This window comes from Podarcis pityusensis, assembly GCF_964106645.2.
Source record: "Podarcis pityusensis genome assembly, chromosome: 5".
Classification (NCBI taxonomy): domain Eukaryota; kingdom Metazoa; phylum Chordata; class Lepidosauria; order Squamata; family Lacertidae; genus Podarcis; species Podarcis pityusensis.
In genome coordinates this window covers 79,765,342-79,781,826 of record NC_138032.1, presented here as the reverse complement: position 1 = coordinate 79,781,826, position 16,485 = coordinate 79,765,342, and the positions used below count along the sequence as shown (strand labels likewise).

General features: G+C 42.5%; 1 long non-coding RNA gene across 2 annotated transcripts; it reads right to left on the bottom strand.

Moving 5' to 3' along the window:
• Positions 1-1,566: 1,566 nt before the first annotated feature.
• On the bottom strand, positions 1,567-15,496 carry LOC308476978. 2 transcript variants are annotated; one of them, XR_013986305.1, is made up of 4 exons: positions 15,408-15,496; positions 3,262-3,370; positions 2,525-2,728; positions 1,567-1,594 (listed from the first exon to the last, which is right to left on the bottom strand). It is a non-coding gene; the product is annotated as an uncharacterized lncRNA (long non-coding RNA). The 2 variants fall into 2 exon arrangements; XR_013986306.1 differs by lacking the exon at positions 1,567-1,594 and having other exon boundaries at positions 2,520-2,728.
• Positions 15,497-16,485: the final 989 nt, after the last annotated feature.

The window sequence follows — 16,485 nt, the reverse complement described above, 5'->3', positions numbered from 1 at the left end:
CAATAATTGCCAAGCAAGAGAAAGTAGTGGGAAATGATCAAGAGATATGTGGCGGCTGTTTTCAATAGTGTCCGTTCACCAGTTTCATGGTGGGCGACTCTTCAGTGATTTCCCCATATATTTCAAACTAATAAGACTCAATCTGATGTATTATAATAACTTTATGGAATATTTGCTAGAAACAAAGATAACACAGCTCTTTCCGTAAATTTGAGCGCAATATGAACACAACGCTAAGCCCCCAGTTCATTACTCCTGTTAGGGCCTTGTGTAAGGCTACCACTTAGCTCATGCCCAGTTAAAATGTATCTTTGTATGTATAGATGGGAATTTAGAAATAATAATTATAATCTAAATAGAAACACAATACAGCTCAGCATAGCGGGGAAGACTGAAACCTGTGTACTGCTCAATCTGCTGCCCATGTCAATTTGTTGATGGCAACTTCAAGGTTCCCCCTCTACCTTCTTATGACTCTTTATTGTTCAACCAGATTTGGACTGGATAGCCTTTCAAATGTAGAACTGTAGGGCAGAACTCATAGCTAACCTAGCCTTGAGTAACCTTCAAATAAAGATGTGGGATGAAGATTTTTCAACCCAACCTCCTTTCCATCCTTTGCTGGAGTTGAAGCCTTGAACTAATGCGAGAAATGAGGAACAGAGGGTAGAATATGGAGCATACTATGTTGATCAGGCAATGGCTGAAGACCAGATTCCTAGTAATTATATCAGGCTGGTTTAGAGCCTTCCTATTGAATGCCATACACAGAAGCTGATTACTTAAATCCCTATTACTCTCTGTGCTCAATGGAAAGTCTAAGGATTCATATTTCCAGGGAGATCACTAGGCTCAGTCCCAGCCATGGCCCACAAGATGTCCAGTTCAAGTAGCAGATTCCCCTACAGCTTCCTTGATCTTCAGATCTCAAACGTTTACCTACCCCATGATGAAACTTCTCTTGGTTTGAAAGAAGAGAAATAATATATTAGCATGTTTTCCACAAGGGCAGGCATTGTATTGATAAATAATTAAAGATGAATATCTTTCACAGTTATTAATCATCATTAGCATGAGAAACGCCAGACAAAAACCTGGTGCATAGTTGGGAAGAAATAATGAACTGAACAATCTCTCATGGGTAATGCTGTTCAAAAAGATCAAATATTACTCCTACATGCATATAATGGATATAGGAAAAATGCTAGTGTTCTGTTACCTACCTGTGGTGAGGATTACAATTACTGTCCAGTGGCCAACTCGAGAGAGTAAGATCAACTTTTTCAAAAGGAAAAGTGTTTTACTATTACTCTCCAGGGCAAAATAGAACACTTTTTTTATTTTATTCAAATATCATGTCTTCAGGCCTTCCAGATTTATTTTCTTATTGATTAGCAACTGTAATTCTTTTGCTTACTTAGCTACAGAGCCCCTGGTGAGTATTACCAGAGTGTATGCTTCCAGCTCTTCAATAATGAGAACCTGCTTTCTTGCCTGTTAGGGAGTGAAAAATATTCAAGTGCCTTCATCTCTGCTTCCACACAGTGACTGGGTGTTCACGCCATGGTTTAGGGTGGGTTAGGTTTATTTATGACTCAAAAGTATTGCTTGATGCTTAAAAAATAATAATCCAAGGAAGATGAAACCTGCATCAGGAATAAGAGTACAGACATTTAAAATATATTTTGGGGTATTTTGACAAATTCTTTCATTATTTCCTGAAGAATAGAAGAGCCTTGCTAGAACAGGTAAAAAGTGCAGGTTCCAAGTGAAAAGATAGGTCTTTATTGAAGTACAAATATGCATAGGGACAGGCTTAGAAATAAGGAGGAGGCTGCAAAAAACCACATCCAAAGCAATGTTTTTAATACAATTCCAAATTGCACATGTCATTTCTATTAATCATTCAAAGGATCCCAGCAATCTTAATAGTTGCAAACCCGATGTCATCATCCTGAACCAATCTAAATCATTTGGCTCTTCAGATTGGCCCTCATCATAATATCATGTGATTATATATAACCATTTTTGGTGTCTTTCTTTATTAAGACTTTGACTAATTTTCTTGTTCATTAAAAGGCTTCCAATGTCCTCTTTCATGTGTCTACAAAACAATTCAAGATTAATCACAGTTGCCATGCCTAGCTGATTTTATTTTCAGGCATACCACAGCCACCATAGATTCTAACAGTTTATTCTTTTTAGTATTCTGGAATGGCCATTCATTATGTACAGTACCTAAAAGCAGCTAGTTCTGTACTGCAAAAGGCAGGTACAGGACCTTTGAGTTTAGATAGGCCACAGACTCAAAAGAAAATGGAAAAATGTAAAATACAGTTTTATGAAATTATTATTTTCTCCGACACCAACTCCCACCCACCCCAGCCAACAGGAATCATGGGAGTTGCAGTCTGACATTAGGAGGACCTTTTCTATCTAGTCCAGCATTCTGCTATAGGCAAATGTTAGGGTTTCAGTGACTTCCATTCTCGTTTCAGTAAGTCCTTCTTAGAAATGGGTCAACATGTTGCTGAATTCAGCTTGGTTTATTATTCATACCTCAGTTCTACAGGTAAGAAAAGCAGAGTACATGTGAACATATATAACAGTCCCAGTTTAAAACGATTAAAGCCGACAGCAAGGAGGACTTGAAAGTCAGCAGCAATGGATTGAAAACCTAGGTCATACTCTCAAAGCAGCCTGAAAGGAAAAGGTCTTCATAAGTCATCTGAAAACAGATAAGGAGGGGGCATAATAGAGCTCCACCAGCAGGGATTTCCATTGTCTTGGTGCTGTCACTGAAAAGGCCCTGTCCTTTATACCAGGCTGTCTAAACTCACAGGCAGACAGCACAGACAGATGGGACAGACAGCAGGGCCTCAGCCACTGTTGGTAAAGCCCAGGCAAATACATATGGCAGTAGGTAGTCAGTTTATCATGGATTTTCACCTACAGTAAAATCTGAGGTGAATCTGGTGGTTCTGCTTGGTCAAAACATCTGAACATTTTCAGGGGGGATTAAAGATTTTATTAAGCCTATAGATATTTACTGAGGAATGATAGAAGGGGGAGCAGAATATTCCCAGCATGATGCTTCCCGTTGGACAAAATGGATGGCAAATGCCCCATGGCACAGCCATCCTTTAAATCTGCTTCTTGTAAGATGCAAAGCTGTTTTAAGAGCCTCGGGAGGCCTTGGGTAGCTATTAGAACTAGAGGACCATGTGCTTGAAATAAATCAGTTGGGTTTTGGTTTCTCACCACGTGGTTTGAGTTCCTCTTTCTGCCTGTCTGCCATCAGCAGACAGCTAACTTCTCCCAGCACTGAATGTCCTTTGGTTCTTTGTGCTCAAAATAATAATAGGAGGACCTGTGAAAATTCTAGGCAAACAGTGTGCTCTTTTTGGAAGCGAACGTGAGGTGAAATCTCACTATAGCTTTCTGGGTGCTAAGGAAGCCAAAATCCCTCCAACCCTTTGAATTAATATGAGCAGAGAACTTTCATTTTTCTTCATTGCTGACTGGTACATTAAAGCAAAAAGATTCTAGGTTAACCAAAACAGTGTGGAAAGGCTAAATGGTCTGCTATAACAATTAATATTTTTAAGATTAATATTTATAAGAAGATCATAACTGTGCACATTGTAGCTGATACTGTTTTGTGCTCTCCATTTCTTAAAGTTGTTTTAAAATGTTTTTATATTGTGTAACCCATCCTGGGACCTTAGGTTGAAGGGTGGGAAAGAAAGAAAGAAAGAAAGAAAGAAAGAAAGAAAGAAAGAAAGAAAGAAAGAAAGAAAGATGTTGGTAAGTGCATAATCCCCCAAGGCTGGTTCCCTCCTTTCTTTTGTAAAATTTCACATCAAACAGATGTCATACAATATGGCTCATAGAGTAACATCCAAACATTCAGAAAGGGGAAATCCAGGAAATTGCCCCCCCCACCAAAGGTACCCCACCTCTGACTCATAAGAACCCAGCTGAGAGTGTCAAATGTGTTTATTGTTCCCATTTCTAACAATTGTGTGAGTTTGGCCACCTTGTCTGCAATTCCCATTTTGCAATAAAGCTCCATGTATAATTTCTTTCATCATGCTCTGTGTCTTAATGACAAATTGCAGCCACTTTGAAACAATCCTGGCTGACAGTGGAAGTGGCTACTGAATCTTAATAATCAATTTTTAGGAATCCATTATCATTGCTACTGCCAAGAGGAGAGAAATGTCACACCAGCATATGTCTGAAAACCACAGTGGTTTAACCAAGTCTGCTACTGGTGGAATGGTCCAGTCCATCATCTGGTCCATTCCATTCCATCATCTATAAGCTCGGGAATGTCTCATGAATCCTTTGGTTCATTCCTTTCTAAGATCTATTCTCCTCCAGGGGAAGCCCTGCAGCCCTGACTATCATTAGTACACTTTCTAGCAAATATATATCGCCTCAGTTCTCATGCCCAGAGGATATTGAGATATGAGGAAGCAAACCAGTGGACAGGACCAGTAGTGGGTCTGATGATCAAGAAGGCAGTTTCTGCATGTGCTGTAGAGGAAGGTGAGGGGCAGATAGGGCTCATCAACCTGGGAAGGTAGCCCATCTAGGAGAAGGAAAACCCTGGCCCTAAACCTCCACTGCCTTGCAGGATATCTTCAGGAGAAGAAAGGCTAAGAAGTAAACCCTACAAAAATCAGGAATAGAGTCCCTATGTTGGCTGGATGGCGCTTCGTACACCTCCATTTGGCAGTTCCTGCAGCCAAGCTGGTCCCAAGCATATTCCTCTGCTTTCCTTTGTACCGACCTCTGTACAAATTGTCCAGGCTTGTGCCCTAGAGAGGTCATTTTTGTGCACAGCGGTTTGAGTTCACCCCCAGAAGTGGACTCTATTGTCTCTCAAAACAGATGGGTGCCAACAACAACAATTCATGATTAGCTGCTGGTTCTAGGGATGAAACATTTTAGATCAAAGGTGGACCATGGACCACCGGTGGTCCATGAGGTTCATTCACATGGTTCATGGTGACAGCTCTGGGCAGCAGCAGCATAACTATGTTTGTGGGAGAAGAATGGCAGGTGAACTAGCTGCTCTGTCATCATTAGAACCTGATGCTCTGCCTGGAAGGTGAGTGCGGCAGATCAGAATTAACTGTGGCTGGTGACAAAATGGGGGAAGGCCATGAGAGGGTGACAAAGCATTTGAAAGGAGTGAAGAGTCGGACTTCCGGGTCAGCGCCATCGTTAATGGCGGATTCCCTCTGAGTCTCGGAGGGACCAGCTCCGCGGGATCGGGTCTTACCGCTGCGGCAAAGCGGGGGCCCTTTAAAAATCACAGGCGGGGAAAGCCTGTGAATGTGGGGACTCGGCGGGCACCTTTTGCGCCCCCCAAGTTGCGAAGGGACCCTTTTAAGGGCTCCGGAGCGGGACGGGGTGAGCGGCGCGGTGCTGAGAGTCGACTGCTTCTTCCGTGGAGTGAAGCCGCACAGCCGTTATCGGAGAGCGCTGACTTTTTCCTGGGACAATTGGACTTTGAAAGCAACTACCCGTGAGTAGGATTAAATTGGATTTAAAAGGAGAAAAAACAAGTTAATTCGACACCGAAGCGGGAAGGTATAAACAGGAAGTCTGCCTTCCTTTGTTGTAAATAGATCAAAGCAAAGAGACTGTAAAGCGGAAACTCGGAAAGACGTTTGGAAAAAGACTTAAATCTTAATATCTGGAAAGCGGTCTCCCCTCCGGATTGCAGGAGAGGAGGGGGGAAGGTTTGAACTGTATTTACCTGCAAAAAAAGGGGGGAAAGGAAGCTAAAATCCGCTGCCTAAAACCTGGGAACGGGCTGCCCCTAAATAAAGAACGTCGTTCAGTGGAAAGCCTATCGGTAAGCAGTAGACTTTTGACAGCTAACTCTGCAAAAGAGATACAGTGTTTCTGGACCTCTCCTGGTTCTAAAGTAACTGTTTAAGTGTAACTGAAACTGTTGTTTTTAGATGAATTGGGGGACTTATAAGGACTATTTTCATTTTTAAAAGTTGCAAGCTTTGGTGGTTACTGTGTCCCCCTAGAGGAGGTTTGACATTGCTACAATAACAACTGGGTCAGAGGAAAATTCCATTCCAAAACAACCTTTCAACTGTGGGATCAACCTTGAATTCTCATGAGAGTGTTATGGCAGATGGGAGAGGAAAGTTAGAGCTGGCGCAGGAAAAAACAACCAGGTCTGGCAGACCCTATCGGACAGATACTGCGCAGCAGCGAAGGGCTTCAACATCTGGAGCATCTGGAACATCAGGGGCTGCTCCTCCACAGGTCAACCCAAAAGTTATGTCGTCCGAAGATGTTTTGGCACATGCACTTGGAAAAATTAATGAATCTTTGGAAAATTTAGCTAAGCAGGTAGCCGAGACAAATAAACAAGTAGCTGAAGCATCAGTTAAAATTGACCTGAATACTACAAGCATTAATAATTTGGGACAGAAGGTGAATACCAATACAGAGTCTATTGAAAAATTATTACAGGAATCTGCTTCGACCCGAAAGATAGCCAAAGAAGCAAAAGATATAGCAACTGCTACTCAAGAGAAGATACCACCGGTATATAAGCAATTGGAGGACCACGGTTTGACATTGTCTATGATTGAATTGAAAGAGAAACAAAGAAATCTAAGAATCAGGGCTGTACCAGAACGTGAGAAAGACAATTTGGTTGAATTCCTTACACAGGAATTTACAGATTTTTGGCAACAGGACTTGGGGAAGGAAGAATTTAAGATAGTGAATGCATTTAGACTTGGAAGAGGACAAAGGAGGAACAAGGCTAGGGACTGCTTGATTACTCTTCGAACAAAAGAGGAAAGAGACAAAATTTTGAATCTGCACTATCAAAAGACTTTGGAAATTTATGACTCAAGTGTGGAGATATTTAAGGACATTCCAAAACATCTTTTGGACTTAAGGTTAAACTACGGAGACCTAGTAGCCCTGTTGAGAAGAAATAGAATTCTCTTTAGGTGGGAATTTCCTCAAGGCCTATCCTTTAAATACAAAGGAAGAAAGATAAAAATAAGATCAGTTAACGATAAAGATAGGTTTCTGAAAGATCACGAAGAAGACCTACAGAAAGAAGCAGAATCCAGAGAAGAGCCAAAAACACTGGAAAAAGGAATACTGGACATAGCAAACTTATCTTTTGGATTGCACGGCCCAGAGAAAGAGACACCATCGACAGAACAAGAACAGACACTTGGCGCAGTTGGAGGTAAAGCGAAGTAACCCCATCATGGCTCTGCAACTGTTAAGTTGGAATTGTAATGGTTTGAACTCTCCTCGAAAGAGAAAAAGTGTTTTTCATTTACTAAAAAAGGAACAACTGGACTTGATTTGCTTACAAGAAACACATGTAACAAGGTTACACAGGAAACTACTGATTAATAAAAGATTGGGACAGGAGTTTATCTCATCTGACAAAGTTAAAAAAAGAGGAGTTGTGATATATGCAAAGGAGAGACTATCACCGAAATTAATTTTCAAAGATGAACAAGGCAGATTTTTGGCAATTGAAATTCAAGTTCAAGGAGAGAAATTTTTGATCGTAGGAATTTATGCACCGAATGAGGGGAAATCTGAATTCTTTAAAAAGTTGCATGAGACTTTATTGGACTATTTGGATTACAATCTGATTCTGATGGGGGATATGAATGGAGTAGTATCTACAAACATGGACAAGGCACAAAGACAGGTAGTTACCAAGGATGGTAGACTACCGAAAACATTTTTTGAGATGACAGACAATATGGACTTAGTGGACATTTGGAGAGTAAAGAACCCCCTGGGAAGAGAGGGAACTTTCTTTTCTGAAGCCAAGATGACATGGACTAGAATTGATCAAATATGGGTAACTAGAGGAATGGCACCAAAGATAAAGAAAGTGGAAATCTGCCCAAAAACCTGCTCCGACCATAATGCTGTAAGGATGGAGATGAAACAAATATCAACTGGCTCCTTCAGATGGAGGATGAATGACACCTTATTTAGAGATGAAGAAGTCTATAAAAAGGCCCAAAAAACTTTGAGAGATTATTTTGAAATAAATATGAACACCAATGTAGAAAAAAGAGTAATCTCGGACAAAAGTAAAGCTGTTATGAGAGGGTTTCTGATACAACAGAATGCAATAAAGAAGAGAAGTCAAAATGAGAAGAAAGATAAAATTTTGGAGAAAATAAAAGAAAGTGAGAAGAAACTGAGAGCAAAACCAAAGTCGCAGGAGATTTTGAGAGAAATAAAATTATATCAAGTACAATATATGGAAATGATGAATCAGGAAATAGAATGGAAAATTAAACAAATGAGACAAAAAACATTTGAATCAGCTAATAAATGTGGGAAATTGCTGGCCTGGCAAATGAAAAAAAGACAAAAATTAAATACTATCACAAACTTAGAAGTGGAAGGAAAGAATATACATAACCCAACTGAGACTGTTTCCAGAGGTATTATAAACAATTATACACACAAGGGCCACAGAAAGAAATGGACATAGACAAATTTTTGAAGACAAAGGGACTACAAAAAATCTCCCAAGAAAGCAAATTAACGTTGAACTATAAAATATCCGAACAGGAAGTAGAAGGTGCCATTCAAAATATGCAATTGGGCAAATCTCCAGGACCGGATGGGCTGACTTCTAGATATTCTAGATCTTTGAAAGAGTGGCTATTACAACATTTGAAGGAAGTCTGTAATGAAATATTGGAAGGGAAAAGGGCACCAGAGTCATGGAAAGAGGCGTACATTACACTTATACCGAAAACAGAGGCTGAAAAGACTCAGCTTAAGAACTACCGCCCTATATCGTTACTTAATGTGGATTACAAAATTTATGCAGACATTTTGGCCAAGAGATTGAAAAAAGTATTGATGGAAGAGATCCATAAAGACCAAGCGGGCTTTCTCCCAGGAAGACACTTGTCTGATAATTTGAGAAATATAATTGATATTTTGGAAAAACTAGAAGTGAATATAAACACTAAAGCAGTTCTGATATTTGTGGACGCGGAGAAAGCCTTTGACAACATCTCTTGGAGCTTCATGAAGAAGAACCTACAGGGGATGGGGGTAGGCCAAGGTTTTGAAAATGGTATAGGTGCAATATACTCTGAACAAAAGGCTAAATTAATTGTAAATAATGTGGTGACGGAAGAATTTAAGATAGAAAAAGGGACACGACAGGGGTGCCCAATCTCCCCACTGCTTTTTATATCGGTCCTGGAGGTTCTGCTGAATATGATTAGAAGGGACCGGTTGGTTAAAGGTATACAGGTCGGAGCCAAACAGTACAAACTGAGAGCATTTGCAGATGACTTAGTATTGACGTTACAGGAGCCAGAATCTAGTACTAAAAGGGTTTTAGAACTAATTCAAGAATTTGGTCAACTGGCAGGATTTAAACTGAACAAGTTAATGTTAATGGTTTCAGAACTCACAGAGTTAAAGAGTTCTGGTGACGTCTCTTTCCTGAGGCGTGGTTAGAAACACTTAAGGGAGGGGTTTGACTCCGAGTGTTTCAGTCTGACTCTCGGACGCCATGCGAAAGGGAGAATGTGTCAGTTCTCGCCAGGTCTGAATTTATGATGTTATTCTACATGATTAAAGACAAGAGTAGATAAGGACTGCCTTGTGTCTGCTCTGATTTATTCCACACGTGCTGCACTTTGCTTCTCACCGCTGTGTTTCGCTCTGCTACCGGCAAGAGAAAGAGGCCTGAGGAGGACTTTTGCAGGAGGCACGGATAGCTTGCAGAGTTTCGCAACGGAAGTGTGCCAGGCTCCATGTTCAGTCTCTGTGTACACTCTTGTCCGGTGTAATCTCAGAGGTTATGGATGCTCGCCAAAGCTTTGAAGCATTGCAGGAACGTCCCACGTGTGGGGGAAGCCAGCAGGAAAGTTGCTGGGGCCAGCTGGAGCTCTGGAGCTGTGTCTTTGAAGCTGGAAGGAGCTCGCTGGGAGGAGAAGCTGATCTGCCGGAGCCGGAGGCCGGAGGAAGCTACTGCCGAGTCGTGAGTAAGCTTAGCCCCCGGGGAGGAGGAGATGGCTCAGTCCCAGGAACACGGCTTTGAGCTTAAGCTGCCGTGTGCGAAACTAACTCTTAACTCGTGGTTAGAGTGGAGTTATTTAGCAGAGTTGTCCCTAGTTGGAGCCAAGCTCTGGGAAACAGTCACGCCGATGTCTACGTCAGCTGGGGCTGGTGCAAGCCAACGTGAAGCTGAGGAGCGTGTGCTTACTTTTCTGGCTGACAACGTGAGTGCTGATTTGAGGCCTATTGTTCTGGATGCAAGGAAGCCTGAGGTCGCTTGGGTAGCTCTCCAGGAAGCGTGTAAAGCTGGGGGCACAAGCAAGGGCCGGGAGATGGCTGCATCAAGACAGGAAAAAAGGCAAGAAAGCACGGAAAGCCGGTGCACAGCTGGGAAAGGCTGTGGGACCCCTGAGGGGGGCGAAGGGACTGTTGCCACTGCTGCTGCTGGTTTAGCAGAGTTCAAAAGCTGCGTGGGTGATGCAACATGTCTGCGTGAGGAGCTTGGAGAGAGGCAAGCTGCTGGGGGCCCTTTACCCATCACTGGGGGTGCAGGAAAGCGTCCTGGGAGCCCTGGGAGCAGTGGGGGGGCGGTGAGCAGTAAAAGCTCAGAGAAGCCTCTTTTTCCAAAGGCTGCCAAGAGTTGTTTACGTCGTGAGTCGAAGCCTGGGAAACAGAACAGTGCTGAAGGCTTCAAGGCCAGCCATCTGCTGCAGAGGGAGATACGTGCTGCAGAACTGTCTGGGAACTCTGAGATAAGTCCAGTCTTCAGAGGAACGCAGGAAGTTGCGGTTACGGACGCTGTCAAGGACAGGTGCAGCCAGACGTTTGTTGGCATGGCAACGCTACAGAGCAATGCCAGCAGGGACACAACTGTGAAGTGGGTGTTGGACTCAGGAGCGAGTCATCACCTGATAACGCCATCTGCTGGGGAGCTGCGGAATTGCAGAGCTGTTTTGTCTGGGATGACTTGTAAATTAGCTGACGGGACAAAACGAAATGTATCTAAAGCAGCAAATGTCTATGTTTCTGTTTTGCAGGCGGAGCTGGAGTGCTTCATTGTACCAGGGATGAAGTGTTGCCTGTTATCGATTTCTGCTCTGGCGAAGCAGGGATACAAAATTTGTTTTGAAAATGATACCTGTTCCATTTTCAGAGGGGGGAGGCAACTTGTCAACGTGGAGAGCAAGGACAATCTCTTTGTTCTGGAAACACCTCTGGAGGGTGGTGGGAATGCAGGGAAAGCACAGGCGCAGTGTGCTAGTGTTCCCAGCCATGATTCATGTGTTCATGTATGGCACAAGAGAATGTCTCATGCTTGTCTGGAGGATGTTAAAAGGCTGCCAGGCTGCACCAAAGGTTGTAAAATCACGCCATGTGAGGGATCCCTAGTGTGCAGGGCATGCAGCAAGGTTCAAAGGTGCAGGTTTCCCGGGGTAAAGAGGGTAACCACAAAACCTTTTGAGTTGATTCACACAGACCTTACAGGACCAATGAAGTGTGAGAGTCTGGGTGGGGCCAGGTTTCTGCTATTGATAGCGGATGATTTTACTCAGAATTTATGGTCTTTTTCTCTCAGGTCGCAGAGAGAGGCGGCGCAACTCATCCAGGATTGGGTTGCGGAGGTGGAACTAAGGTTCTCCACCAAGGTGCAAGAGTTCAGGAGCGACCGTGGGTCACAGTTCACTGGGTCTGCTCTGAAGGAGTTCTTCAAGGAAAAGGGAATTCGTCACCAGGTGACGGGTGCAAAGTCTCCTCAAGAGAGAGGCGTGGCAGAGCACAGGAGTGAAGCACTGGCTGAAGTTGTCAGGGTTTTACTGTGTGACTCTGGGCTGCCTCAGAGCTTTTGGAGTGAGGCTGGGAAGTTTGCCAGCTTTGTTTTTAACAGGTCCTACAATCACGATGTAGGTGACACACCGTATTTTCTGTTGCACAAGAGGAAGCCACAGGTGCATTTCTTCCGTTCGTTTGATTCCAAGGCTTCAGTGCCAATACCAACAGCGCAACGGAAGGAGGGTGGTCCTAGGTACCAGGACATGATCTTCTGTGGGTATGATCCTGCAACAAATGGGTGGAAGTTTGCATACCCAGAGGGTGATCAGACCACGCTGCTGGTCAGCAAGCATGCTGAGTTCTTTGAGCAGGGTGGTTGGTCACAGCCTAGGTATGGTTCTGATTTTCTCTCAGAATGTCTGTCCGATTCTGAGGGGGAGGAAAGGGAGGAAGAAAGGGAGAAAGGAGAGGCAGAAGCGGAGCCTGTTGCCGAAGACCAGGTTGCTGGTGATGGTCAAGCACAGGGGTGGGTTTCTCCACAGGTTAAGAGAGAACCCAAGAGTGAGCCTTCATCTCCTGTTAGCCAAGTGCAGGAGGCCCGAAGACGCAGCAAGTCAGAGGGGGAGTCTTCTGAGCTTGCTGGAGACACACTTGCTGACCCCAGTGGGTCAGGAGGAGCGCCCGAGGTTGTGCTCCGGCGGTCAACTCGGACCACAAAGGGGATTCCACCGGAGAGGTTTCAGGTCACCAGTGCGTGGGTTGGTTTCGCACAGTGTGATTCTGGGAGTGTGGAAGGGATTCAACAATTGCCTGGGATAGATGCCAGTGGGAGGCAAAAGGCAATGGGAGGTGAGTTGAACTCAAAGAGGTCTGTAAATAGGGGTTCACAGTTTCCCTCAGGATTCGTGACGAGAGGGGGTGTTAATGGTTTCAGAACTCACAGAGTTAAAGAGTTCTGGTGACGTCTCTTTCCTGAGGCGTGGTTAGAAACACTTAAGGGAGGGGTTTGACTCCGAGTGTTTCAGTCTGACTCTCGGACGCCATGCGAAAGGGAGAATGTGTCAGTTCTCGCCAGGTCTGAATTTATGATGTTATTCTACATGATTAAAGACAAGAGTAGATAAGGACTGCCTTGTGTCTGCTCTGATTTATTCCACACGTGCTGCACTTTGCTTCTCACCGCTGTGTTTCGCTCTGCTACCGGCAAGAGAAAGAGGCCTGAGGAGGACTTTTGCAGGAGGCACGGATAGCTTGCAGAGTTTCGCAACGGAAGTGTGCCAGGCTCCATGTTCAGTCTCTGTGTACACTCTTGTCCGGTGTAATCTCAGAGTTAAAAACTAAGGTTTTAGAGAAAAATTTAACATTGATTGAAAGAGAGAGGTTTCAGAATGAGACAGGCCTGACTGTGGTTAAGAAAGTGAAATACCTGGGGATTAACATGACAGCCAAAAATGGGAACTTATTTAAAGATAATTATGAAAAATGTTGGACGGAAGTGAAAAAAGATTTAGAAATCTGGTCAAATTTGAAGCTTTCACTGTTGGGTCGTATTGCTGTGATAAAAATGAATGTATTGCCTAGAATGCTGTTTTTGTTTCAAACATTGCAAATTGTGGACAAGATGGACTGTTTCAAGAAGTGGCAGAGAGATATTTCTAGATTTGTCTGGCAGGGCAAGAAGCCCAGAATAAAATTTAAGATATTAACTGATGCAAAGGAAAGGGGTGGATTTGCCCTGCCAGACTTTAAACTTTACTATGAATCAGCAGCTTTTTGCTGGTTGAAAGAATGGCTACTTCTTGAAAACACAGACATTTTGGACTTAGAAGGTTTTAACAATGTATTTGGATGGCATGCATATCTGTGGTATGACAAGGTCAAAGCGCATAAAGCATTTAAAAACCATATTGTCAGGAAAGCACTGTTTAATGTTTGGATAAGATACAAGGATTTGTTGGAAAACAAAACCCCAAGGTGGCTGTCACCGATGGAAGCGAAAGCTCTGAAAAGGCTCAATATGGAGGCCAAATGGCCGAAATATTGGGAAATTTTGGAACAAGATGGAGATAGACTGAAACTGCAGAGTTTTGAGAAACTAAAAAATAAAGTGCCAGACTGGCTTCATTATTATCAGATAATGGAGGCATATAATTTGGACAAGAAAATTGGCTTCCATGTGGAAAAATCAAAATTAGAAACAGAACTGTTAGAACCCAAAACTAAGAATTTGTCAAGAATGTATAACTTGCTGTTGAAATGGAATACTCAGGATGAAACTGTGAAATCTGCTATGATTAAATGGGCACAAGATGTTGGACATAATATTATGTTTGCTGACTGGGAACAGTTATGGACCACAGGTATGAAGTTTACGGCATGTAATGTCCTAAGAGAGAATATTATGAAAATGATATACAGGTGGTACATGACCCCAGTCAAGCCTGCAAAAATCTATCATTTGCCCGACAATGCTGGAAATGTAAAGAAACTGAAGGTACATTCTTTCACCTTTGGTGGACGTGCCCAAGGATTAAGGCCTTCTGGGAAATGATATATAATGAACTGAAAAAGGTATTTAAACATACCTTCTTGAAGAAACCAGAGGCCTTTCTCCTAGGCATAGTCGGCCAATTGGTGCCAAAGAAGGACAGAACTTTTTTTATGTATGCCACAATAGCAGCAAGAATACTCATTGCAAAGTATTGGAAGAGACAAGATCAACCCACTCTGGAAGAATGGCAGATGAAGGTGATGGACTATATGGAACTGGCAGAAATGACTGGCAGAATCCAAGACCAGGGAGAAGAGTCGGTGGAAGAAGATTGGAAGAAATTCAAAGATTATCTACAGAAATATTGTAAAATTAATGAATGTTAGAATGATGTTGGATAGTAATTAAGTGGTTTCCAGCTGTAATGCTTTAAGGGAATATGAAAAAAGGGTTATAAATAGGTAAAAATTTAATATTATTACTTTTAAAGGATTTGCTGAACCAACAGATTGAAGTGGAATACAAAAAAGGGAGGTATGAGGAGGTCCGGGAAATAAGTCAAAGGAAAATAAGTAATGGAAAATCTGTGTGTTTTTAACTATTTTTATTTTGTATTTTTGTCTCTTTTTTTTCTTCATTTTTATTGTAATATTTTAAAAAATCTTAATAAATATCTTATTAAAAAAAATGAAAGGAGTGAAGGGTGAATACATGTTAATGGCGGGAGCAGCAAGAAAGTGGAAAAGATGCTAAGAGAGAATGCACACTAGAGAAAGGGAAAGAGTCAGAGTGGGAGTTATTGGTTTATAAATAAAATATCCAAACACAAAGCAGGATGAATGCTGAATCTGACCTACGTTATTGTATTAAAATTTGAATTCTGCATGCATATATATATATATATATATATATATATATATATATGCATAGCACTTTAGCAGCTAGCACTGTGTATTACAAAGAGCATCATTATGTGGTCTGCCAAGACCCTCAGAAATTTTAAAGTGACTGGGAGGGGGAGTGTGGGAGCCAGCCTTCTAGATGTTAAGCTAAGTATCTGCTTAGTTGTGGCTGCTTGTACCTTTTCATCTTACGTTGCAGTGATGACTTTTCCATTTTTATATAATTCAAACTATCTTGAAAGGGCATTACCCAGAAAGGTGTCCTCGAAAGACTGTAAAACAAACAAAACAATAATATTTATGTTGCTCTCCGGGCAAAGGATTTTGATTGTTTTCTTGCAACATTTGAATAGATGCATATGTGTGCGCAGGCAATGGCTGCATTGTGCATAGGGAAGATACCTTCTCCTTCCCTCCGAGTCTCTGGCCTGCAGAAGTAAACAAATGAAGGACTCGCTTGCACATTCATGTCAGTGTGGCGGCATCTGTGACAATGATTCAATTCCAGCATATTGGTCCCATCACAGCCTTCTGCGCTATAAGTAGGTGTTCCTCGGGGATGCTTTTCGTGCCCAGCTTTGAGTTTCACACAAGATCATCCCTGAGCACAGCCGTAAATTAGAGCAGAACATCCTGCTTTGTGTCATTTCTGCCTTCCTAGTTTTAATTAGCTAAGTGCCGGCCTCTGGTAAAGCACTCAGAGGTACTTCTCAGACATTCTTCTGCATGAAGCTGGTCTGCACTGGCAGGGGGTGGCAATGGCTTGCTGCTTTTTCGAGCCAGAGTCTCTGAAGGCTGGTCCCCCAATGCTCTTCTCTTCTCATAGCAAGACGGCTTGCCTGAATTATTTGCCATTAGCAAAAGCGGGATTGCTTTATTCATTTATTTTTAAAGTTATTCCGCCTGCCTGAACGTCTTCTCTGCAAATCGAAAACCAGCTTTGGACAATCTTTTAGTGGTCTCAAGAGGAAAAGCAGTAGATATACTGTTTTCCATTCAGATTTCTTTAATCTACATTTTATTTTATTCTTTATATTTATTATGCAGACTGGTGGTTAATCTAGCTATGAGGACTGGGCTTAAATCCCAGATCATCTATAGTGGTCCTGGGGAGAACCTTACTTCTCAGGTCTGATTTGAATGCTACTGCTGAGGTCTATCTCACCATATGACCATGATGACATTTGGATGATGAAATCATATGGATCAGCCAGGTCATTGACAAACACTATGCCTTGGGCTCTTAATTTGACCACA